General features: G+C 51.6%; 1 protein-coding gene across 3 annotated transcripts in view; it reads right to left on the bottom strand.

Moving 5' to 3' along the window:
* The window catches only part of EPHB1 (EPH receptor B1), a 474,027-nt gene that overhangs the window by 405,405 nt on the left and 41,755 nt on the right, over positions 1-26,867 (bottom strand). The window contains exon 2 of one of the 3 annotated variants that reach the window (XM_035704776.2): positions 15,496-15,555. The exons of the other annotated variants lie outside the window; for them this stretch is intronic. The gene's annotated coding sequence lies outside the window, so the exon portion shown is untranslated. The remainder of the gene's footprint in view (positions 1-15,495; positions 15,556-26,867) is intronic. 3 annotated transcript variants of the gene reach the window in all.

Raw genomic sequence — 26,867 nt, 5'->3', positions numbered from 1 at the left:
CTCGTGGGAATAGTAGAAAGAACCTGCCTTTCCTTTGGCCAAACTAGTTCTCAGTTTCCTGGTCCATAAAATGGAAATGAGGAGACTGAGCCTTTTGGGTTACTGCAAAGCATACATGAGGGTTAGGTGTTGTAGCATCTGGGGCAAGGCAGGTGCTCAGCAGGCAAGTCTTCTCTTCTCTGAACAGCCCTCCATGCCCACTCGCACCCCAAGCTGACTTAAAGAGCATGTGTGGCCCATTTTGGCAGGTGCTTCTTTTTTTTATTAAAGATTTTATTTATTTCTTCATGAGAGACACAGAGAGAGACAGAGGCAGAGACACAGGCAGAGGGAGAAGCAGGCTCCATGCAGGGAGCCCGACGTGGGATTCGAGCCTGGGAATCCGGTATCACGCCCTGAGTCAAAGGCAGGTGCTCAACTGCTGAGCTACTCAGGCGTCCCTTTGCAGGTGCTTCTGCCCAGAAAGGGCCACATGAAGCAGCAAAAGGTCATCTTCAGCCCCACTCTACCTCCTCGACTTCCCTCCCTCTTTCTCTCCATCCCTTCCTCTACCCTTACCTTCCTTCCTTTCTTCCCACACCCCATAGTCCAGAGCCTGACCCTTCTTTAGTCTAGAAAGATCTCTCTCCCACCATCCCAAGCACTCACCTTCTAGCCCCGGTGACCCCATCTGAGAAGTCTCCAGAAGCCCTGGATGCTGAAGACAGCCTCTGTGGATTACAAGGAGCTTTCCTCCAGCCAAGAGTCAAACACTACCATTCCCCCACCCCCAACCCAGACTGCTACAGAAATGTGCTGGGTTTTTTCTGGAAATATCTTGCTCCTTCCAGTTCTGAAGTCCAGAGTGACCCCCTCCAGCCTTTCCCTTCTGTGCAAACTTGGCCCATTCCACTTACCACACTCATAGCTCACAGAAGACACTTCTCTTCTGGGAGACGCTGGCCTGTCCTTGTTTTCTGGACACTTCTCTCTGAATTTCCTTCCTCCATTAAGGAGGCAGGTGAATTGTGTACACCAGTTCACACCTTCTCCTGAGATGTAATAGCTTTTAAGCAAAAGCAATCAGTCATCTGAGAGGCCACAGGCCCAGGAGCAAGCTACTCAAGCCTTTCAACCTAGTGTCTGGAAACGTGCAGGGTGAAAGGAACTAGGAAACCAGGTGGTCTCAGGGACAGGAGCGGTGGACCAGTCCACCCGCCGAGGGCACTTCTGCTTCCCTTTTGGCCAGATCTGAGGCAAGGGTGCAAGTCCCGCTGAGAAATCAGCTCAGTATGATCCTTGGTTAGACCATCTGGGTTCATTTATGCCAAGTCAAAGCTATAATCTGCTACCCCAATTCCCACAAACCATCCCACCGCTCCTGAGAAGACACAAGGTGATTGGAACAAAAAAAAATTTTTAATAGCAAAAAGTATGCTATTTTAAAACAGAAGGGTCCCTGATGTAATCTAGATCTGTCATCTTTGCAAAATGAGGTGAAATTAAAAAGGAACGTGCTCTGGCGTTGGATGGTTCATCAGAACAAGACAGCAAGAGGCCAGAGAGGTCTTGCTCACAAATCGTGTGTCAGAATATCCTACACCTTAAAATAAGAATCATGGGCATTGGGATCCCTGGGTGGCGCAGTGGTTTGGCGCCTGCCTTTGGCCCAGGGCGTGATCCTGGAGACCCAGGATTGAATCCCATGTTGGGCTCCCGGTGCATGGAGCCTGCTTCTCCCTCTGCCTGTGTCTCTGCCTCTCTCTCTCTCTCTCTCTCTGTGTGTGTGTGACTATCATAAATAAATAAAAATTAAAAAAAAAAAAAAGAATCATGGGCATTCCTGAAGGGTCAGAGCAAGGTCTTGACTTTAGGGAGCAAATCCTTTCACAGTGGGAACAAGAAAGGACTCCCACATGGCAGCTAGCGCCCCCCCCCCCACCGTCCTGCACATAGCACCGGCCTGTAACAGCTCAGCTCACCTGTAGCCGGGTCCGAGCCAAAGGCCGTCAGTGTCAGAGCAGAGAGATGCCAGGGCCCGGGAGCCTAGGCCACAGGGTGTCTGCAGAGTATGTGCATGCCTGTGGCATAGTGGGGACACGGTCTGTGGGGACCCGGAGACCAGGTTCCAGGCTGGAGGGCAGTGGGAGAGAAAGGGGGTGTCTCTGCCAGCTGAAGCACCCCTTTTATACCCAGCATACATTCCTCAATTCCAGAAGTGGAACAGGGAGACCTCCCAGCTCCTCTGCACATTCCCAGACAGCACCAGGCCTTAGGGGCCTCCTCTTCCTCCATTTTAACACTGTCTCAATTTCCATGTCACCAATGTTCTCCAGGATATACCATCTAGGAGGGGCTCCTCTGCTCTTAGTGGCCTCAAATTCCGACCCCCACAACCACTGTGTCCCACACAGCTGCCACAAACGAAGGGAGAACCAGAAGGGCTGGACTCCAGGGGCGTGACAAGTAGTGCAAGCTGCCCAGCCTCCCAGTTTCCCCAGTTTCACAGTGCCCACCTGGGGCCTCTTCCTCCTAGGAGGAACACGTTCCTATTTGCATTCGAACTTTGCACACCCAGAGAGTCCTCAGAGAAAGAGATGCAGGCACCTACCAGAACAATCACAGAGCCAGGCTTGGGAATGGTTGTCTTTTTCTGAATTTTGTTTTCTTATGTTATTATAGGCTCACCTTAGAGTACTTTAGGTTTCTGGATTTCACATGTTTTCTCCTGTCTGTTTGGGTTTACCCTTTTATTCCATCGTTATTTCTATCCCTATCTTTTCTCTGTACTTGAGCCATTTTCACTTTTCACAAATTCTTTTACACAATTAAACTCCCTGGTTTTGGGGTCCCTGAGTGGCTCAATGGTTGAGTGTCTGCCTTTGGCTCAAGTCATGATCCTAGAATCCTGGGATTGAGTCCTGCATCGGGCTCCCCACAGGAAACCTGATTCTCCCTCTGCCTATGTCTCTGTGTCTCTCATGAATAAATAAATAAAATCTTTTTTAAAAATTTAAAAATTAACTCCCTGGTTTTTACCACTTTATTATCATTTTTTTAAATTCCTCTACATGCCTAAGTCTAATGCTTTTCCTTAATTTTTAAAATCCGTTCTCCCTTTCAAAGCTTATGGGACTTTTGTTCCCTCTACCCAGCCGCAGAACAGCAGGTGCAAATGTTGGGAGACAGGAGGAAGCGCGGGAAGTGCCAGGAAGAGAGGAGGCAGCCAGGGTGGGGGGTGCACTGCAGGCGCCCAGGCAAACAGAAATAAATACAAAACAACACCAAGAACTTGCTGTTGGAGAAGTGCTTCGCCCTTAATTATTCTCATCACTTCTCTCTGTGTTGGAATAATGTGGATAATTTTTGGCTCTGTGATCAGAGAGCCCAGCCTCCATGATGTGAAAAGTCAGGTATCTCTTCCTTCACCTCATCAAGGCAGCCAGTTTCTGGTCCAAGGGAATGCTCTCTAAATGCTGGCAGAAGGAGGGAAGGACAGGGAAGTAGGGAGAGAAGAAGCAGGGATTTTTCTAGCCCTCTTTGTGAATAGGCCTCCCCTGAGGGCAGGGAGGCATCCCCTGTCCTACAGAGGGGCTGTGGTGCACAGCAGGGACACTGTCACCTGCCCTCTAAAACCAGCACCCTCTTCCTCACTCGGCTTCTCAGCTGTATCTGGATGGGACCACTGAACAGAGGAAAGGATGCATCACCTCGGGGGTGAAGGACATAGGAACGGGGTGTCTTCTCCTTCATGGGCCCCTGAATGATGGGATGGGCCAGAGCTCCCGCTGGCCTCATTGGCCTGTGTTATGAGGAAGAAATACACTTTATCTTATTGGATAACACATATGGAGCCGGTTGTTACAGCAATTAGCTGACATCGGCCAAATCGGAAATTGGCACCAGGGGTATCCATCTGTCCTCTGAGCTGGGCCCATCCCAGCAAGGCGCAGGGCAGGAGGCTGGGGTGGCAGCACCAGGGTAGGTAAGGAGGCAACCGTACTCCTGGCTGCCCATCACTGGGAAGCACAGAAGAAGGGCAGAAAGATAAGAGAAGCAGGGCCGCGGGTAAAACCAGTCCTAGGGCAGCCACCCTGCCCACCAGGGGGAGCTACGAGGCCAATGTCTATGCAGCCTGCAGTGGGTACGGAGTGGAGACTCAGACTCCCCAAGCAGAACCCCTACACTACAAGCCTTGGAGGAGAAGGGAAAGAAAGAGCACAGGAAAGAAAGCACTGTACATACCCAGCACCGTAGTGGCACAGACATATATTATCTTATACTGAAATCCCCGTACGGAGGTATTACTCATTCCATTTTGCCAAGGTCGAGATGACTGCCCAAGACCCACACCTCAAGAGTGGCCCAACTGCTCAAGAGAGGTGCTCAAGAGAGCAGATGGGCACCTGCTCTCTGAGACCACCCAAGGAGCACCATTCTATGTCCTTCATGGTGTTGGAGGAGGTCACTGAGAGGACCTGACCGCTGACTGACCCACGAGTTGGACCTGGGCAGTGGAGGATCTTTTCCCCTCCTCCCCTGCCTTTGGGTACACATTGCCCGCGTCCCCACTGTGGAAGCCATTTTCAAGGACATAGGCTTGAGACAGCAATATGCTGTTGAGGCTACCCGGATGGTAAGCATGACTGAACTCTGTTAAGGCCTCTTAAATAAACATTTAAGATTCTGGTGGAGAAAAAAAAAAAAAAAAGATTCTGGTGGAGATCTAAGAGTCTTGTGGCGCCCAAGATAGGCCTCGTACTGAAGCACCCTTATTACACCTGCCACCTACCGATCTGGAGTGGTCTGTCTCTTTCTTCCATCTCTGTGCCCTCCTAATGGGGCCTAGTTTGCAAACCAACACTTGGGAAATGGGGAGTAACTGTGGGGCACACACCCTGCCTGCCCGTGCCAGTCTGCACAAGGCACCAATCCATAAACACGAGGCACCAATCCATAAACACCAATCCATAAATTTTTTGGATCCAAAAAATCCAAATCCAGCCCCAATAGGCCTGAGGAAGCACAGAGAGGATGGACACACTCCAAATGGAAAACCCCAATTTAGTACAGAAATGTAAGACAGAGTTGTGCTGATGCCTATCCAGCTCCCATTTCTCTGTATTCAGTGAGGGGTTCACCTCTGCATCTAGCAAAACTCCCAACTGGCAAAGCATTCTCCTGTCTGCTATTCCATGTACAGATTCATTTCTATCCTGTCCACATGACCAGTTCTGCTCATAAACTGACCACCAGGCATCTCATGGTAGTCTGAAGAACGAATCTGCCCCCACTTCTCACCTCCGCCCCATTTCCAGCCAGGATGCCTGTTACCCTCTGCTCCTCAGCCTCTGATCAGCCCCCTACTAACCCTAAAACACAGTCCTACCTGAGGAGAGGGCAGGTGCCTGGAGGGTTCTTGGGGAACCATAGCACTGTCCTCAGCAGTATGGTCATACCATGCTTGGGTTGCCTATTGCAAGCCAAGGGAACCCCCCACCCCCAACTGGCTGGTTGCCTGTCAGGTTCTTAAATATGGCACCAGGGACTTCCAATCTCATTACCCAAGAGCCAGCCACAGGTTCCACCGCCTGTGGAATGACAAGTCAAAGGAAGGTAAAAGTGAAATCTATAGCCATGGCCTTGTAATCATCCAGGTGTGTGAGGTAACCACTCGGCCGGCATATTGTGGTACCCCGTTATGTCTTCCCTTTCCATGTCCTTCCTCTCCACATGGCTTTCTGAAGGGTCAGAGGAATGGACAACCCCACAATTCTTAGGTGAGCCAGGAATGGGGCAGCAGGGGCAAGCACCGGGGAGTCACTTATTTGAGAAGTAGGTGGTTGGGGAAAAGGCACAAGATCTTAAGAGGTATCTGTGAACCTGGCTAGACATTGAGAAGCCCCTCCATCTGTTCTTGCTCTGGGCTGGGTGAGGTGTTGGACTTGATCCTCCTCTATAGGCGTGATCACTCACTCAGCCTCAGGCCAGGAACTAACACTATCCACCAGAATCCATCACATCCACTGCAACTAGAAGGGCAGCTTGCGTTTCCAGAGCATGTCCCAGTTCCAGAACAAAGCATTTCACTGGAGCACACTGGCTCCAATTTCTACTCCACAACCTCTTACTGAAGAACCTTGACTGGAGGCGATTAAACCCCATCACCCCCACGCCCACTGGACTAGGGATGAAAATGAGTGGCTTTCCAAGCTCACCAGCAGATAAATGTGAGCCAGTTCTCCAACCTCCAGCACCCCATCTCTTCCACAGAGGCATACTTCAGTACGAAGGCCAGAGAGGGACTCTGTGTATCTCGTCCACCATGACAGAAAAACAAGTGCCACCCAGCACCAACTGAAGCCACCACCCCACATGCCTCCTTCCCAGCCACACTGACCACAGGCCTGGGGAGCCAAGTGCTAAGAGCACAGAATGCCTTTATGTTGGCAAATCGAACTTCAGTAAAAACAAACAAAACAAAACAAAACCACATATATAAAAAGGGATGAAGGCACTGAACGAACTCTAGAATGGCACACTTGTTGATATTGCTGTATTGAGAACAAGTGCCAGGAGTGTGCTCTCCAACCAGCCCAATTCCAAGGACCACAAAGCAGGTGTGCAGACCAACTGACTGAGACCTTCGAATATTATTTTGAAGCTTTATTTTTTATTTACAAAGACAAGCAGCCAGGAACAAGCCAGAGTTTAAAGATTTTATTTTTAAAAAATATTTATCCTGGTTACTGAGATTTGGGGTTCCTCCTTAAACTGTGCACCCAAGGTGAGTGCCTCTCTCTCCGCACCCTAGTCCTATCCCTGTGCCACTTCCTCCCCACAAACTGGAACTCTGGTCCAGTGAGTAGTCCTAGAGACAGGGTGGAAAGGGAACAAGGGGCCACAGGCCCTTTCCTTGCTAGTCCAGGGCTGTTGGGACTCTGTCCAGGCCTGCCCACCTGGGGGTTAGTGACTTGGGTGGGAGGCCCTGCTGCTCAGGCCTGGGATTCTGGGTCAGTGAAGTGTGACAGCCGGCTGCTGAACATCACCCCAGCACATGTGCCTGTGTACCAACTTTTCAGACACTCCTGGAGCACTGGCTCCCCATCTACTGGAGTACATGAGACAGCCACACACCAGCAGTCCACGGGCCAGACAACATACCGGAGGCAGGGAAAAGGCAGGGACCTGGAGGAGATGGCCTGGAGATCTGTTTAGATGAAGGACACAGGAGAAATAATGATGATAATGACTACCGCATGCTTTCGGCGGGCTGTCTCACTGACCCTGCTCAACAATCTGAACAGGTTAAGAGGTGTCGTCCCCACTGATCTGATGAATAAACTGAGGCCAGGAGAGGGTGAGGAGTTTGCCCTCCAGGCCAGAGCTGGAGTTCAAATTCTGATCTGCCCACCTCCAATGCTCTACCAGTTTGCTTCAAGAAAAAAGGTATCAGCTCTATCAGACCCAGAAACAATTCTGGAAAATCTGGGTAACAGGAGATGAAGAGCCAGGTGTAGAGGATATGACGTCTGGCTCTTTCACTTACCTTTGGCAAGTACTTAATTTTGCTGAGTCTCAATTCCCAACCTCCCCCAAAACTGTGTTCTGATAGATATCATAAAATATTAACAACTATTGAATCTGGGTGATGGACAATAGATGCTCATTGCACTCTGAACTCTGTACCTTTAGAAATATTTATAATACACTGGGAAAAAAGCAAAATGTCCCCGGGTCAAAACTGATATATGACCCCATCAGAAAAAGTCTCTGACATCAAAATAGCTGACTAAAACTAGCTCCATCAAACAGCTGCACCAAGCCTCTCACGGCGTTGTGAGAATAGAAATTGGTTCAACCTTTTTGGAGGGTAACCTACAACATCCATCAAACTTTTAAACTAGCCATATATTTTTAAAAAACATTTTTTTTCACATAGGAAAGTTGCTTGAATGGAACGAAGAACCCCCATATGCCTTTTACCCTGATTCACCAATTTTTAGCATTTTGCCAAATTTTTTTCATTCTCTGTCTACACATAGTAAAATGGGATATAATAAATTTCATATACAGTGTTGTGTTATATGTGCCTTTATTATAATATATATACACACATTGATTATTTTGTTTATCCTCTTCCGTGAACCCTCTGAGAGTAGGCTGCATACATCAAGAGGGAAGGGTATTCTCTTACTTGACCACAATATAGTTATCAAATTTGGAACATTTAACATTGTTATAATACTTCCATCTAATGAGACCCTCTACCCTAATTTTGGGAGCCCATTGTCAGTTGTTAGTTGTCCAAATACTATCCTTTGGAACAACTCTTTTTTCAGTACAGGATCTAGTTAAGGATCATGTGTTATATTTACTTGATGTGTCTCCTTAGTTTTGTTTTGTTTTGTTTTTAAATCTGGAATGGTTCCTTTTAAAAAAAATGCTCAAAAAACGGTTAAATTGTTTAAAGAGGCTGCTTCCGTCAGGGCGCCTGGGTGGCTTACTGGGTTAAGCATCTGCCTTCGGCTCAGGTGATGACCTCAGGGTCCTAAGATCTAGCCCCATATCAGGCTCCCAGGCCAGTTAGGAGTCTGCTTCTCCCTCTCCCTCTGCTCCTCGCACACCTGCTCATGTGCACTCAGCACCCTCCCTCTCAAATAAATAAGATCTTTTTTTTTTTTTTTTCTTAAAAAGAGGCTCCTTCCCTGACTCAGAAATCAAAAGCCTAGGACTCTTGATCAAGGTGGATCTGAATTTGGTCACTATGAGGCGAGGCCTGGAGATACTGCATTTCCAAGGAGCTCTCAGGTGAAGCCCACGGACCACATAGAGCATGAGACCAAAGTAAATAGCTAGTGAAAAGCTGGTCCAGAGCATTGCAAGAAACATCTTGCTTTCCTCTAGGTGAACCATGTGGGCAATGTCAACTGGGCCACAGGATTCAGGACGAAGCAGTGATGTTGGGCCCTCCCTCACAGGAACAGTTCCTGCCCTTTGTAGAGCCACGATGTCCTAGACAGAGGGGCATGCATCACAGAAACAGACCTGTCTGCTAGTTCACCACCCCAGATGATGTCAGCTTGGACTGGGCCAGTCTGGATGGAAGGAAGACCTATGCCTTCCCTCCTTTACCACAGCAAACTCTCTTTTTCCTTCAAAATTTACCCCCACCTTCAGGAAGCCACCCTGGCTAACCCAGCCTACTCCAAACTCTCCGTCCTCTCACTTTCCACAGCACTGACCAACCAGCTGTACCCCTGAGCACTCACCTGCTATTCCAGGCACCTGCCTCTCCTTTCCAGGCACTTGCTTCCCTTTCTCATTGCCACACCTCTGCTTCTGCTACTTCTCCCATGATGTACTCCCCACCACTCTCCATCTCCATATATCTGAGGCACAGCTTACCCCTAGGATTCCCCTAGAAACAGGCCTTACAATGGCAGCTCTTCATCTGACCTTGGGTCTCTGTACCCAGCACTGGTCACCCCAGTCATGTCTCCACAATCAGATCTTCAGGCTCTCATCTGCTATGGTCTCTTTTGTTTGACATGAGTCCCTGGCTTTATGCTGTGGGGGCACCTGCATCAGCCTCTCCCTGAGTGACCTACGCAGTATAACAGAGACCCTGTCCATCCACTCATCCATTCATCCATCCCTTCACATTTACCAAGTGCCTGGCCCTGGGCTGGATTCTGGGGGACCCTGTGCTGCCCACAGCCAGAAAGGACATAGCACCAACCACAGCTTTGCTCATGGGCACAAGAGGTACTTGTGAGAAGTGACGTGGGACCCGGCTCAGCATACCAATCCTTGATGACACCACAGCAGGTCTCTCTGCATCCTTGTCATCTGTCACCTCCCCCACGATTACTGTGATCACTGATCATCATGCAAATCACAGTAGGCATGGCTGAAGCACGTACATCATCCCCAGTGTTAGAAAGCCTGTGGAATCCCGAGTCTGTCATCTAAAGTTCAGAAATGAGCCAAAGGCATCTTCTGCAGCTTGAACATAGCACCAATCAGAAGGGCTGTGAAACCCCTTCGGAGTTGGAGTGGCAGGAACAAGGTGATGAGCAGCCTGGGGTGCCCAGCCCTGAGCATCTGGCCTGAGCCTGCATGTGATTCCCTGTGTAGGATGAGAATACCCTTCATGGGAAAATCACACCTTTCTTCATAAAAATAAAACCCTAAACCAAAAGATACCTCTAATAAGAACACCCCAGGGAAGCAGAATCCTTGGGGACATCTACCTGATTTCTGCTGCCACCAATGGGGAGACAGTTCCTCCTGCAATACCAAGCAGGGATCAGGGCACAAGTCCTTCCTTCATATCCAGGAGTATAGTGGAGACGAGGTTAGTATTTGGGGATGACACACGGGAAATAAATACCAGGAACACAATCCTGGTTCACCCAAAGCTGGGTTTCCTATGGAGGCTCACATAGTCACATAGTGACAGCTCACTTTCCAGGGTCCTGGCCCCTATCTGGGGATGTACTTCATCCCTGATAACTAATAACCATCCCTGTGGGGAAGATCTTGGTCCATCTCTACCTCCACTCCAGGAATAAGACCCAGCAGGTAACAAACCATGGTCTTCTTAGCACAACACAGCAACCCAGACACGCAGAAGTAGGGGTGGCATTCCTCTGTAGCCTCCAAACAACCATCCAAGTTGAAAATGGACCCAGAACAGACAACCCAACAATAAAAATGGACAAAGGATCTGAACATGCATTTCATCAAAGAATATATATGAAGGACTAAGAAGCATGTGAAAAGCACATCACTAGTCACTACAGAAATGTACGGGGAAACCACAATGAGATGCCATTATATGGCTAAGAGAATGGTTAAAACTTAAAAGACTGGCAATATCAGCTGTCAGTAAGGATGTGGAGCAACCAGGACTCTCATACGTTTCTGGTAGGAATGCAAGGTGGTGCAGCCACTCTGGAAAACAAATTGGCAATCTCGTAAAGTCAAACATACATTTACCATATTCTCCAGCAATTCCGCTCTTAGGTACTTAACCAAGAGAAATGCAAACCTATTTTTCATTTTGTGTCCATATGAAGACATGTACTCACAGTAGCTTTATTCAAAAAAGCCAAAAACTAGAAACTAGGAAAAAACGCCCATCAACTGTTGGACGGATAAACCAACCATGATTTATCTATGCAATGGGGATGGTACTCAGCAATAAAAAGGAAGGAACCAGTGATACACAAAACAACATGATGAATCTCAAATGCATTATGCTGAGTGAAAGAAGGCAAACATATGCTACGATTCCATTTATATGAACTTCTAGAAAAGGCAAAACTAGAGAGCCAGAAATCAGCTCAGTTGTTGAGAGAGAATAAGAGGACAGGGAGGGGAATGACAGTGAAGGGACATGAGGGTAATGAAAATATTCTGTATCGTGTTTGTACGATGGCTACACAACCATATTCGTTTGTCAAGTCTCAAGGGACTATACAGTTAAAATTGGTGACTGTTACTGAATGTAAGTTATATCAAGAAAATTTATTTATTTAAAGAAAATGGACCCAGGTGGGGATTAAGGAGTGCACTTATGGTGATGAGCACTGGTGTTGTATGGAAGTGCTGAATCACTAAACTGTACACCTGAAGCTAATATTACTAACTGGAATTTAAATCAAATTTTTTTTAAAAAATTAAAATCACAATAAAAAAAAATAGACCACAGACTCAAAAAACTATTTTCAAATCTGGTAAGCTCAGGGCTGCCATTCAGAAAGTACACGCTGATAAAGCCACGCTTGTTAAAGTATGAAATACTTCCACCCCTACTGGTAAATCACCACTGCCTGAGGCTTCTGGTGACCTTGTGCCCCAGGACCCAACAACTAAAGGTTAATCCCAGCCAGCAGGGGACCTCCTGGATCAGCCAAGGTGGACACCTCTTCCAACAGGTCGGTGCCACACTGGGTAAAAGTTCGATGGAGAAACAGATGGTGCAAAGCAGTGGTCTAACTCAGCTGAGAGCTGGCTACTTGGCTGCCAGGCTTATTTCGTTTCAGTCATGGATTGATTCCGAATGGAGGTGAAAACTGATTCTTGGGGGACACAGGGGAACAAAAACACTTAAATATTACAATGGTTTGGGGTCCATCAAAAAGCCTCAGTACATGAACAGACATACAGTGCATCTGTACATACTACATTTCATAGGGCGTGGAGTGCTCAAGAAGAAAAAGTCTCTAAAGACTCCTTAGAGTTAAAAAAAATAAATTAAAAAAAAAAAGACTCCTTAGAGTTGCAACGAGAAGGCTGAGAAACACGGGTCTCGATGCAGATCTCCATGGGAGAAAGTGACACTGCAGGGCAGCGCCTAGGCCCAGGTGTGGAATTCCCACCTGTTAAGATGACCTCTGTGGTGGGCCCTCGTCTTCGGCATAGTTGGGTGGCAAACTTAGGTGGGTGGGTGTGTAGGAGGCCGTGGCCACAGGAGCTCCCGTGATCCTTCTCTATAGGACACCTACCTCTTCATGGGAAAGCCAGGCACTCCCGGGCCTCCTATGAAAGAAACCAGCACAGCACAGCGAACGCCCCCCAGAACCCCCAGAGCCATCACCCAGCTAGGCCCAGGCCATCAAGCCGGCTGCAACCAAGACTCCACATGGCAGTCCACAGGGATGCGAGTAGAGATCCAAGCACCTCCACCTCTTCCCTCCCTGACATCTGAGCTTTCTGGAACCTGCGATGGCAGCAGTGCGCACGGCACGTTCAGGGTTTTCTGCTGTGCTAAATAATGAAGACAACTTCCAGAGAAGAAAATCAGCGCCGTAGCTGAGTGCCCCGCTTTTGTCAGGCTCAGCCGAGCCAGAGCCTCCTCGGGAATGGCTTGCTTTGTGCGCTTATACATGATGACAATACTATAATTGTTCTTTCAGTCTCTTCCCGATATTTAATAACAACGTGAAGTGGGAGTCGCAAAGGTCAGCCCTACCGTAGAATGAGCTCTGTTCTCATTGTCCTTTTCTGAATAGTGTCTTCCATTTGCCAGGCTGTTCCATGCCGCTGAGCCCTGGTGGCGGAGGCCTGGTGCGCTACAGAAACAGCACCACCTCCTCGGGGTGGAATACTCTAATTTGCTAAATGGTCCAGTGTCACTGTCTGTCTATATCATCTGCGTAAATGCACACACAGACGCACACACAGACACACGCTCTCCGCCCGTGCCGCCCTCGGCCACCAGCCCAACCAGAGAAAGAACATCAACTGCCAGGACTAGAGAAAACGCACACACTTGGCATATTCACGTGGGCAATCACTCTCTAGTCAAGTGAATAGTGACAGTTCCTAGGACCGCAGATGAAGAGAGTCGCCTAAGTATGCTAAATAGAACTTTCTTGACATTTAACCCGAGAGCTCACCAATAGGTAGCAAACCGGGGTCGCTCCTGGCAGGACACAGCCTGTGACGGTGGCCCAGGAAGCAGCGATGCCCTGCGCTCTGGCCCTCGCACCTTCCTCACACCTGGATCTGTCAGAGGGACCTCATTCCCCGCCTGCCTGAAGGAGACGGGACTCTCCTCTGATGCTGAGATCTGGAGTCTCTCTGGAGACAGGTATTAGAGGACGGTTTTCAGGGGCTAACAGGCCACTGGGGGCATCTCTGTGCAAGGGTCGCCTGGAAGCGTGCATGCTCTGATAAGGTGAGGAGGAAGTGCATTGTAATGCAGAACCTGTGCAGTTGTGAGTAACCGGGTTTCGTGTTTGTTTTGTGTTTCGAGTCTGGGCAGGGCAGGCTGGGTTTGGGAACTCAGGCACCGTAAAAGGGCAATGTAGCCCAGGCGGTCTGTGTCAGAGAGCAGCTTTGTACCTAATCCCGAGGGTACGATAGTTGCTAAGGAACCATTGAGATGCAAATGAATTGGCAAATACTTAGCAGCGAGATATCAGAAAAGGGTGGGGTGGGGACGCTTTGAACAAGTTAGTCAGGTGAGTGAAAGGAAAATTACTTTCTTCTGATTGGAAAAAGAAAACCATGGGTTTTCATGCAGAGCAGCAGCATTGTGCTACTGTGTTAAAAAAAAAATTGAAATTGTTCTTTTTCTGCTTGGCTGGGAGTAGAGGAAAGTTGGAGCCAAGAGCAGGGAATTTGGAAGGGCAAATGGAGTCCTCCTCTGATATATTCTAAGCAGATTCCTCAAGAGAGGAAGAGACCTCTAAAGTATGAAGGAAGAAGTCTGCGAAGGACTCTGAAGACCCGCCTTCTTTATACAAGTCTCAGAGCCTTGACAAATACCGCACAGAGCACAGCAGATAAATATTCTACTGATGGGGACGACTGGGTGGCTCAGCGGTTGAGCATCTGCTTTTGGCTCAGGTCATGATCCCAGGGTTCTGGGATCGAGTTCTGTATCCGGCTCTCCCGATGCCTATGTCTCCCTCTGCCTATGTCTCTGCCTTTCTTTGTGTGTGTGTGTGTGTGTGTGTGTGTGTGTGTGTGTGTGTGTGTCTCATGAATGAATGAATGAATGAATGAATGAATGAATGAATGAAAACAAACAAACTACTGATATAAAATGGAAATTCCAGGTGAGACTAAGCCAGGATTGAAAACGCCAAGACATGAAGGGAAAGGAGCCATCCCATGTTCCCAGGAGTTTGCATTTCTTTCATTCTTGCTCTCCACTGGGTCCAATTTAAATGCAGTGATTAGGTTAAGATGTTCTGCTATCTATGCTGCAACCCTGAGAGCGACAGTGAGAGGTAGGGCCCCTCATGCAGTGTTTTTTCATCTTGCCCCAAATAGGAGACCTCCTCCTTCAAAGTCTGGCTGAGATACCCTTGTCATGAAATCACTACTTGTAGCCAAACACCCCTGCTGTTTGTCTGTTCATGACTTCGAGTTTGGTCATGATGCTCAGGAATGTAGGGAACATTCTCATCCAGAAAGAAGCTGTTTGCCCAGCCACCTTGGGTTGTTACTTCTCCCCATGACCTTCAGTTTCTGCAGCTTTTCCCAGGTCTACCAGGAGCACCACAGACACAGCAGGCCCCATCTGCCCCTCCCCTACCCACGGCCCACATCCTTTCCTTTACTGCTCTTCATCATGTTCCATGATCCAGTTATGCAGAAAGGTTGAACACCCACTCCTGCATCTTATAACAACACCCTGACTTTTTGTGGGGAGCCAGTCCTCATTTCAGGCCAGGTGCTTCAGATGGGTCTGGGCTAACCCTCTCCCCCCAGCCCCAGAGGTAGTTGCACCCCAAGCCTCGCCAAGAGGGGCTTAGCACCCAAGGAAGGCCAAGGAGACAAAAGTTCCAGGGCTTTTGCTAGAGCTCCTGGGAGTGAGCATTTATCTTTCTGTGGAAGTTTCCAAAGAATGTGAGTTTGAGCTGCCAGTGGCCACATGACCATCTTGCAGAAGGCCTGCCTGAGGATGAAGTCAACAAAAATGATTCTGTTCATTGTCCCCTCAGATCCATTCTCTACCTTTCTTTGCTCTCTTCTGAGCCTCAGGAGACTGACCTTTCTGAAGCAGGCTTCCATGCCTCCTGCCTCCTTGCTGAGTTCGTCCAATGGGAAGTGCTGGCAGGAAGAGAGAAAGTGCAAGTGAAGGAGTTCAGGGAATACAGTGCCCCTTCTCTGGTCCCACATGGTTTGGGCAGCAGCTGCATTCCTCTACCTATATCTACAGCTCCTGGTCAGGGAGCCCTCTCCCATGCTCCAGCTCTTGCCAGGTCTCCATAGCACCCTCCCTCCCCTTGTCCTGCAGGCTGTGGGGAGTCATGGCTTCCATGACTGTTGCCAGCCCCTGGCTGCATCCCCATCTACAGTGATTCCCTTAACCCCATTCAGAACTCCACAAAGAGTCTCTTCACTAAACTCTCCTAAATCAACCTTTCGAGAGTGCCGTCTGTTCTCTGCCAAGACCCTGGCTGACACAGGCACAGAGATAAGGAATGGGAAAAGGGAGATTGAGTCCTGACACAGCACTAGTGGCCCCACATATAATCATAACCAAAGTTATTACCATGCTGTCTGGTAATAACAAGTGCCAGTCTTCACCCCTGCCCTTTGCTTTCCTCCCACTTGAGTTGAACATCTGTCCCTACAACCAAAGATATGGCTAATAGAATAGGCAAAGCCTTTGATGGAGATTTCCACCTCCAGGAGACAAGGAGTAAGAATAATCCAGGCTTGCTTTCTCCTTCCTACCCACTCGCATCTCTATCTGACAAATTTCTACCCATCCTCCAAGGACCTCCACCCTGGATCTCTCTATGGTCTGTCTCCCACATACACACATGCATGCACACGCCCATCATGCACATACACACACTCCTTCCCCAATCCTTCCCGCTGGAAGTATGACCCTCTCATCTGGTCTCTTCTAGCAGCTGGCGTGTAACTGGTATACCACATTTATCAGACTCCATATGTCTTCTTCCAGCCTGTGGTCTGTCTCCCCCACCAGTCTGTCAATAGGTGGCTCCTTGAAGGAATGGCTTCTTTACCTTCATGTTTTCAGTTTCAAGTACAATGTTTTTCATGCAGATGTTCAATAACTGTGTTCTGCATGAGTAGTCATGAAACTGATGGCTTCTAAGCAAAGCTGTCAGTTTTGTTTCTTTGCTCCCACTCCTCATTTCCTTCTTGTAGAATCTGGGATCTCCGGTCTGGGAGTGGCTCAGCCCTCACGTGGAGACCTGGGATGGGACTGATCATCCCTCAAGGCAGCCCACTGCATCTTGGTTCAGCTTGGCTGGAAAGAATTTCATAAGTCAAAAATCTATCTTGCATCCAGAGTAAAGCTAACCTGTTTGGCAGACCAGCCTTCACGTATTCACAGAGAGAGGCCTTCCATTCCCCATCTTCTCCCTCATTTCAAGTTGTCCAAGCCTGTACAAGCCTGTCATTTTCTATCACATCACCTTGTTTATCCCTTCACAGCACTTTCCTAAAATTATATTCTATGTTATCTGTTGTCTTAATGACTGCCCCCCCCACCCCAAGAGCTAAGACATATCCTGTTTTACTCATACAGCCTAGCACATAGTAGGAGGCTAAGAAATACATGTTAGATGTTGAATGAATGACATACCACATCTCCCCCGCTCCCCAGCTTTCCAGTAAATCCCCTCTGGTCTTCTCTAAACCATCCATTTTTCTTCTTCTATTTCTGCTAGGATGTTTTGCTTATCAATTGTTGTATAACAGACCAACCCACAACTTGATAGTTTTAAACAGTAACAACATCTATTTTGTTCTCAGATCTGTGATTTGGACAGGACTCAGTGAGGAAAGCCTGTCTCTTCCCACTGGGAGTCAACAGAGATGGTTAGAAGGCTGGGGGCTAAAACCATCTGGAACCCCTTCACTCCAATGTCTGGCATTTGATGCTAGCAGAGGGCTGGGATCTGAGCTGGGGCTGTAGCACTGGAACATCTACACATGGCCTCTCCATGTCACCTGGGCTTCCTCACAATATGGTGGCTGGGTCTCCAGCATGCCAGGAGAGAGAGCCAGGCAGAGGCTGGAATCCTCTCTGATGTCACTTCCAACGTCCTGCAGGATCACTTCTGCCATATTCTATTCATGAGAGTGAGTAAGGCCAACCCAGATTGAAGGGGAGAGGAGCTGGGACTTAATATTTGATAAGAAGGGCATCAAAAATTTTGCAGAGATGTTTTAAACTACTATACAGGACATGATCCCAGGTTTTCACACAACACACACTTATCGATGCTACCTACGTGCCACTTGCTGGGGATATCATGACAATTAAGATAGAGCCCCACCCTTCAGAGGCTCACAGCGCTATGGGGTATCCAGTGAAAGCAACACACAACTACAAACCAGAGGGAGGCACAGGCAGCTGTGGTAGTGACCAGGAGGCCACCTAATCCAGCCTGGGGCTGGAAGGAAGGCTTCCATGAGGAGGTGACCATGAATTCTAAAGAATAGCCAAGAAAAGATCAGTGAGAAATGCAACAAAGGCAGAGCAGGCAGGTGCTGACCCAGAGGCACACAGCAGCAGAAGCTCAGTTTGGCCTCTGCACAGATGGAAAAAAAGAAAATGGGATGACGCCCAGATGTATGTACTTGTGTAGTGTGTGTGTGCCTGTGCAGAGTAGGGGGAAATGACGCAGCAGGTGATGCTGCTGGCCAGGAGGAGAAGAGGAAAGGAAAGCCTGGATTGTGAAGGGTCTTGCACTGGTCAGGAAGATGCTGGAAGAGATTCCCATACATGGTGGCCAGGATAAACCAAAATACCAATCTGTGGTCTGACACCCAAAGTTTGGTCCGACCAGTGCCCAACACAAGCCCCTGAGCATCTGCCAAAACTCAAAGCATTTTCTGATGATATTGAGGCCCTCTTTCTTGCCCCAAAGATTATAGTTTGTGCTCCTCCACCCAGGCCCTTTGGATGCATTGCCAAAGGGGCAGAAAGCATACCTGGATGGGTCCCTTCCCCAGTGAGGCTCCTCCTCTCCCTCTCCCCTCCTCCAGGCTCACCACTCAGTTCCAGCCTCAGCATCAATGAGAAAGCCAAGGGCAAAGGTCCTACCTTGATGTGTTAGAAAAACAGCAAGAGGAAAACAACAGCATAATTAACTGCAGGCCCGGCTGCCTCTCACAGATAAGGCATTCTCTCTGCTGCCAGCGTCGATGGAGCTGCGTGCAATCAACCCAGTCCTCCTGCTCAGCCCTTTCCACAGTCACAGTCCCACGGGGGACCAGTCACTGCCCAGTGAGACTAAGACACTGAGGGGTTGTTCTCCTCCCCGTCCTCCCACACACCCTTCTGTGCTCAAAGCTGATGCCAAATCCCAGTGTCCTCCTCTGATGTCACCGTGTCTGCACCTGGCCAGGTCGGGGGGGGGGGGGGGGGGGGGGGGGGGGGGGGGGGGGGGGAGGGAGGGAGCAGCCAAAACTCAAGAAGCAACAATGCCCGAGGCAGGACAGGACCCACAAGACAGAAGCCAGGGAGGTCCCCAAAGGTGAGCACCCATAGCTCTCCTTTCCCCTGGAGGATGAGCCTGTGAAGGGAGCTCCAGGAGACCCACGGGGACTCTGCTCCCCAAACTCCCTCCAACTCCCACCCCTAAAAGCCAGGCACAGGTGCTAAATTGCAACCTCCTAAGCAAAACAGCTCATCAGAAACAAGTGCCAGATGGACATACAGAAAAAAAACAAAAACAAAAACCTATCATGACCACAGTCTGCCTGCTGGGGAGCACACAGGAGAGGCAAAGAGCATGCAGGAAAAGGCAAACCGGAAGGAAAACAGGTTTCTTCCAGCTGGGGGCACAAGTAGGGCAATTCCAGAAAGCAAAGGAAGAGCCTGGCCACAGGAACCTGAATGTGGAGACCCATGGCACTGTCTGGAACCTTTGATAGCACCTGGCAGGACAGTGAACAACTGATGCTTAATAGATGCTCCTTGAATTAATTCCTGAATAAGCGACGTTAATGGAAAAGGTGCTGAATGGGGAGGCAGAGGCCTGGGGAGTCATCCTACTTGTCAGAACGTCAGTTTGAATCTTAGCTCTTGAAGCAGTAACAACCCTTCAGTGCCTTGGCTTCCTCCCCTGTAAAGTGGGAGAATGAGTGCTTGGATATTAAGGGTATGGGATCAAGACACACACAGGGACCAGCAGGTGGTAAAGGCTCAACGGTGGATGGGAGCTTAGTTCAGTCCCGGTTCTAGTGCCACGAGACTATAGGATTTCTGGGAAGCTTCTTCCCTTCAAGTCCAACCCCTTGTCTCAGCTCCCTAGAGCTTCTGAGACCCCTCAGAGGCCAGTGCTAGGCTACAGCCCAGGGCCCCAGCTCCACTCGCTTGTCCCCTCCCCTCCTTGCCACCTGCCTCTGCCCATTTCTCTGCTCATTATCACCTCCACTGGGGGATGGAGAAGCAGAGCAAGGAGGTTAAATTCAAATCAGTCATTTTGTCACTTGCTGTCAGGAAGTGGGAGGGGAGAGAGGAGAGACTCAGGGCCTCAGGTGCAATCCACAGGCAGAAATGAGTCCTGGTAATTCTCAAGAAATTTCCTGTGCGTGTCCACGTTGGCCCAGTTTTGCTACAGAGAACTCCAGGGGAACCTTCCATGAGGCGACAGCGCAGCGTCCTTAAGCAGCCGCTAATGGCGTGTCTGGGCTGCCAGGGTTTCACCTGCCCTGGAGGGACACCTCCACAGGTGATGCAGGGGGAAACAGGTCCTTCTCCCGCTCACCATTTTTCCCCCTTTAGCAGATGGCTCATCCTGAAGCCCTAGTCACCGGCAGGGTCTTCCAGCACGGTGAAGGGCTCCCAGGTCTTCAGCTCTGGGCATTCTCTCAGAAGCTGAGGAACACCCCATCCGGCTGGCGAGCGAGTGAGCAGGTGAGCGAGATGCCTTTTCTAGGCTGTGGAAATGAAGCCTTCTCCTTGATTGCGTTAGAGGCAAACTGACAAGCCAGTTGCACTGGCAGGTGACACTACGTGGGACCAGCGGGGACGCAGCCCCAGTGCGGCCTGCACCACCTACACAGGCCTGGGCCTGCTGCCGGCCAGTGGGAGGTCCTAGAACAGGGCCTGCCTCGTGGAAGGCACGAGGCTGAGGCCCTCACTCATCTCTGCTGCCCAAAACCCAGGTCCTGAGCTGCCCCTGCAGAAACCGCACCAACCTCTGAGGAGCCCCATGCCACCCACAAGTAGCCAGGGGGGTCGCCATACCCCACTGCGCCCCAGTTTTATAATTGTCAACCCCCCTACTTCCAGCACTGCTTCTACCCCAGGGTCTGCCCCCACCCTAAGCCCCCATTACCCTCTCCACCATAGTGACCCCCCCTCCAGGCTGAGTCAACAACGGGGAGACTGAGGCACAAGGAGAGAGGGAGCAAAGCGTGCATCTGGCTGCTCTCTGAGGCTTCGGTCAGGTGGAAAGCAGTTTTCCATTAGCAGAGAACCAGCCCCCCCATCCTCCAGGCCTCCCTAGAAAGCGTATTCCCGTTTCCCTAACCCCCAGATGAGCGATCAACACAGGCCAGCGAGGCAGCTCAGACATCAGAGGTCAGGGGTCTTCGATGGCCCTGAGCTGGCCGGTCGATGCCCCTCGCCAAGCACCGTCAGACACTCTGACCAAGAGCCCCAACTGTTGCTGAAATTGAGGTGGAATCCACGGAAGGAGCTGAGGCATTTCTCATGTACTATTTTGCTTTTAACTATGAAATCTCTCCCAGGGTGTTACTTTATTACTCTAGTAATTTCCTCAGAAGGGCAGGCATCCAATGCTCTGTTTCCCCACCACCTTTGAAGACATGGAAATCTGATAGAAATATTCAGGTTGCTTAAGTGGCTAGTGCAGAAGAGGGAGACATAAAGGGAGCTCTTCCAGGGAACGCAGACTCCCGAAGTCCAGGGGGAGGGATGTGCTCTAGGCGGTCAGGTGGAGACAGGCAAGGGTCTCATGTGCCCCCTCCACTACCCCCGGAATGCACGGGGTGCCCAGGCCCATCTCCTTTGGGGACACTTGTCTGTAATCATTTCTTCCTTAGGAGAGCTGGCCGGGCCAGGGAGGGGAAGAAAGATACTCCGGTTTTTCTACTAGATTCCTCATCAGAAGCCATGCTGCAGTGCTGGTCTCTAACTGTGTGTGCGTGTGTGCGTGTGTGTGTGTGTGTGTGTGTGTGTGTGTGGTGGGAGTAGGGATAGGAGGTGAGAAAGGGGCAGGAAGGGGCTACGTGGAGACTGGTGTTCGAGCTGAAGTACTGAGATTATCTGAGCACTTCACTCACCTCTTCTCCCAGGACCATGGGAACATGGAGTGCCCAGGAATCAATGAAGCACCCAAGGCCAGTGGCTGAATTAGCACCAGAATTCTTTCTGCCCGTGGACCTGGGCTGATACGAGCCTTTTTTCATGCAAAACACACTAAGAGTGGTGTAGTCAGGTGGATGGTTATGAACGCGGACTCCAGAACCTGACCACCTGGGTTCAGATGCACTGCCATTTAACTAGCTATGACCTTAGCAAATGACTTATCTACTCTGTACCTCAGTCTTCTCACCTGAAAAATGGGAGTAGGGTTGGTAACAGCACCTACTTGATACAGTTGTTGTGCAGATTAAGTGAATTAATTTATGTAAAGCACCTAGAACAACACCTAGTGTAAAGTATTGGCTATTATCGGCAATTCCCAAATACACCGGTGCCAGGCTGCCTGCACCTGAATCACTGGAGCCCTCTGTTAAAATGCAGATGTCCAGGCCATTCTGACTCAGCAAGTGCAAAAGGGAGCAAGACTACCCATGATTTCTGAATGTAGCTTAGCTGAGAACCTCTCCCCGGGCAATGTCTCCAGGAAGCGTCTAGAGAGACCAGAAGCAGATTCTCAGGGTCCATCCAGACCTGCTGAACTTTTGGAGTGAGTTCCCAGGAGTCTATTACAAATTGCCTAGGTGCCGTGAGGCTTTCTGAAGCCTGAGAACCACTGCCCAAGATTATACTCCCCTCTTTTGGTTTTTAAAATTGTTTCCAGGGGGATCCCTGGGTGGCTCAGCGGTTTAGCGCCTCCCTTCTGCCCAGGGTGTGATCCTGGGCTCCCAGGATCGAGTCCCACTTCGGGCTCCCTGCATGGAGCCTGCTTTTCCCTCTGCCTGTGTCTTTGCCTCTCTCTCTCTTTCTCTCATGAATAAATAAATAAAATCTTTTTTAAAAATTTGTTTCCATCCTTTGCTCACACTGGCACATGCTCTGCTTCCAAATCTGAGTGTCATTAAGAACTCTTAGAGACTAGCTATACATGCCCAGTTGACTGTTTTGTTTCAATAATCAAAAAGTATCTTTGACTTTAAGAGCACCTTAATTTTTAAGATAGTACAGATATACCCTGTAACATATATAACTCGTCCAACTTGAAAGGTGAGTCATGACCCCGCAGTACAGAGAAAGACACTTGGCCAGGGGGACTAGGTGATTTCCCCAAGCCACAGAGTAGGAAGATGAAAAATCTACAGGGAGTACCCTGGCTTCACAATCCAGCCATTTGTCTCCACCTCATGTGGACTCAGCCCCATCCTCATGGCCAGACCCCATTCCTGACCCTACACCTTTCTCCACCACCCCAAATTCATGAAATTCAATCAACCAACCAGAGAATACATAGTGTATGGTAAGTGGGCTGGGGGTGGGTCCAGACACTCGTTCTGGAGGAAGGGGTCAAGGTGCTGTCATGCACTCCCTGGCACCACCCTGTTTCTTTGGTCCAATCTATTTTATCCAAGACTACTTCTAGATGCGTGAAACTGTAAAGGATGCCATATCATGCCTCTGCCTCAAGGGCTTTTCCCAAAGCACATCTTGGTTGTTAGGATCCGTACTTGTGAGGCGCCAGGGTAGGGGCTCTGGGATCTCAGTCTGGGTCTGCACAGGTCACCAAATGGCAAGAGGGGCTGGGGCAGGATACTATGTGGCCCAGCAGGACTTCCTCATGCTCCTCGGCACCACGGGTGGCGACTCTGCTCTGTCGACCCAGAAAACTTCAAGCTGGGGCTGGACCCAACCTGTGTAGCTGTTTACACTGCCAAGAATTTTCTCAAGCAATTACCCAGAGCGGCATTGCCTACCTTACCAGCATTCCATTCGCTGGCTTGAGGGGGTCCCTCCACAAACACTGAGTAATAGGCACCTTTCCACCATGCACAGAAAATAAAATCATCTAATAGAATTTCCTCAAATTTACTTTTCTCTGCTAGACATTTTTTTTTTTTAATCTTTGGCGCCTGCTACTGCTCGTACGCTCATGCACACTGATGGATGCCCAAAACAGATGCACACACAGCAAAGAAATATTAACATAAAATGCAGAAACAGCCAATCAGTGTGGAGCCCAGTGGCCTGTTGTAGACACATGGGCGGAGCGTGGGGGGTTTTCAACGAGAACTTGTAATGGAGATTTAAGTGTGTACCCTGTAACTCAGGGCCCTTGCGTTTGAAGGTGTGGTATGCCAGAAAGGGGCACGGTAACTCAGGTACGTATCCGTGCCTCAGCAGCCCCTCCTGTCAAACCCTGAGAAATCTACTACCAAATCAAACACATGTGCGGGTTCCAGGACGGCAAGGCCAGGACTTTACTTGAGGCCACACCTATGAGGTCTCGTGGGCGTGCTCTGGTCAGCCAGTATCCAGACACTGAGGCCACCTGCAGGTACATAGTCATTTGTGGATGCCAGGGGTGGGGCCGGGAGGATGCTACAAGCTTTCAGTGATTCTGGGTGGCTGCTGCCCAGAGAGGCCAACAGGCTTTGTCCACTCTGAGGGCGGGGTGTCTGCTGCCAGCCCAACGTGTCCTACTGCACAAACACCCTGAAAGAAGCCCAGGCCTCCAGACCCTGTTTTGAAGAGCACAGGCCAAAGGGCAGCTCAGAGAATGCAGATGGTTGCCTTCCCTCGAAGAGTCCAGCGGCGGGTTCCCAACAAGCTCCAGACCCAGTGTAAAAAGACATGGGCTTGAAGAGGGAGGTGTTTGTCTGGAGACTAAAAGGCCTGCTTCTGTGTCCAGAAGGCCAGAGGATATCGACATCCCTGCCTCCCAGCCTGCCCTGTTCTCCTCTGAAAATAGACTTTAAAAGTCCAGGAGAGCCCTTCCCTGCAATGGCATCTCTCTCTCTCCCCACAAAGCAGAGCCTCTGGCTAGGAATGGAGAAGAGGAGGGAAGAGGAGGGAAGAGGAGGGAAGAGGAGGGAAGGGGTGCTCTCTTGCAGTGAGGGTTTCCCACACCCTATCTCAACCAGCCCCTTCTTTCCTTCTGCCCAGGCAGAGGGTCTGGTAGGAGCCTGCCTGTCTGGCCAAGTGTCCCCAACTGGCCCATGGCCGCCAGTGTCCCTTTGTTCCTGCCCCAGCCTGGACTGAGGAACTGTCTGGTCTTGGAGCTGCTTGCCCTTGGCCTTAAGACCCCAGTGCAATTACCCCAAAGCGCTCCCCCGACCCCGCCCCGGGAAAGAAGACAGGGGACCAAGTCAGCAGCGATGCCCCTAGCCCCCGGCAGAGTTGGGGAGGGATCTGCTGTCTGTGCAGGCAGCTCATTGATCCACTTTTCTGATAATTATGCCTCACTCATCACAAACCGAACGACGCTGGCCCCGGCCCAGCCAGGCAGGCGGGAAGGCGGCTGGGCTCCGTGTGTGAAGAGGAGAAAATGAACCCGCCTGCGTTCGCTGGAGGAGAGATGGGAGTGAATGGTGTGTACTCTCCCTGCGCGCTGAGCAGGGACGCGGGGCTGCTTTAATATTCTGCTGAATGTGGCGTTTCTTTTAACCCTTGCTGGAGAGGTGTCCAGCCCAGGGACTCAGGCTCCTCTTGCCAGGCTACGGGCAAAGTTTCCAGGGCTGTGCTGAGAGAAGGCACGCAACTCCCACAGTGTGAGCCCCTCCGGGTGACCCAGTGGCAGGGCCCAGGGACCCGGCTGGGCGCCCGCACCGGGCACCCTCTCCCGGGCAGCGCCAGCCCAGCAGGCAGGGAGAGCTCACCCAGAAGCGGTCTAGGAAGGAAACTGCGGGCATCCAGACGCCGGGTGTGCTCCCACGCACCTGCTCTCCAAACAATTTTGCTCGCGTGCATGTGTCCTCCTCCATCGGTGCAGACCCAGTGCCGAGACCGGGCTCCCAAAGTGGGCACCCGTCTGCTCCCCGAGGCCCAGCCCCTGACCCCCGCGGGCGCGGAAAGCGAGGTGGGGGGGGGGGGACGCGCAGCCCCGGCGCTACGGAGCCCAGCGGGCCGGGCGCGTGGCTCCCGCTCGCCCACCCGGAGGCCCCGAGCGGCGTGGAAGCGGCGTGGAAGCGGCGTGGAAGCGGCGGCGCCCGGCTCGCCCCGTGCCCAGCGCTGCCAGCCTCGGCGCCGCAGGTCCAGCGCGAGCATCTCCGCCGCGGGCTGTCCGGCGCCCGCGCTCCCCACCTCCGAGCCCTCCGCTCAGGCCGGCGGCCGGGAAGGGCAGCGGGGGGCGCACCGAACACCCCCTTCGGGGAAGCCGGGGGGCTTTCCTCGCAGCCACCGTCGCGCCCCGCGCCGCCCCGGACGCAGGCGGGACCCGGCGGGGAGGGCCCGGGCCGCGGGGTCTGGACGGAGGCGCCTCCCGGGGCCAGCGGGAGCAGCCGCGGGGTCGGAGCGGCGCGGCCCGACGAGCGCGCAGGGAGAACCGGGCGCGGCGGCGGGGGTCGTCCTGGTGGAGAGGCCGCCCGCCCCCGACAGGCGCTCCGCCCGCAGCATCTCCGCGGGGCCCGGGCCGGGCGGCGCTCCGGGGGCGGGGGGGCTGCAGGGGGCGGGGGCGGGGGCGGCGGGGGCAGCGCGGCAGGGATTTCCCACGGGGATTCGCGGGGGCTCCCCGCTGCGCCAGGCGCGGGGCCGGGGGCGCGCTGGCCCGAAGCTCGGCCGAAGCTGAAGCCGCGGGGCGCGGGGGGGGGGGGGTCCCTGCCCGTCGCTCCCGGGGCCGGCGAGTCTCCCCTCTGGGCAGGAGGCGCCGCTGGGAGAGCTTCGGCCGCACCGACCGGCCACCCACCGCGCCCCCATTCCCAGGCTCCGGACGGCTGGGGGTGCCCGCGTCGCCCGCCCCGAGCCTCCCGGGGGAGCTGCGGCTCCACGGCTGCGGGACCACCCGACGGCCCCGAGGGCCCGGCCAAGGAACTCCGCGCCCCTCCCGGGGGCCCGCGCTCGGCGCCAGCCCGGAGCCCCGGAGCCCGCCGCGCCCGAGCGGAGCACAAGAATCGGCGGCGCACGGCCCCCTAAGCGCGTCCGCGGCCGGGACGGGAAGGGAAGGGAGCCGACGGCGTCCGCACTCCGGAGCCCGCCCGCCTGCACCGCCTGCACCGCCTGCACCGCCCGCCCGCCCGCTCCGCAATGCAGCGGGCCCCGTGCTCCC

The sequence above is a fragment of the Canis lupus genome, chromosome 23 (genome assembly GCF_003254725.2).
Source record: "Canis lupus dingo isolate Sandy chromosome 23, ASM325472v2, whole genome shotgun sequence".
In the NCBI taxonomy this organism is placed as follows: domain Eukaryota; kingdom Metazoa; phylum Chordata; class Mammalia; order Carnivora; family Canidae; genus Canis; species Canis lupus.
Note: the sequence above shows the minus strand (reverse complement) of the source record. Positions and strands in the feature narration are given on the sequence as shown.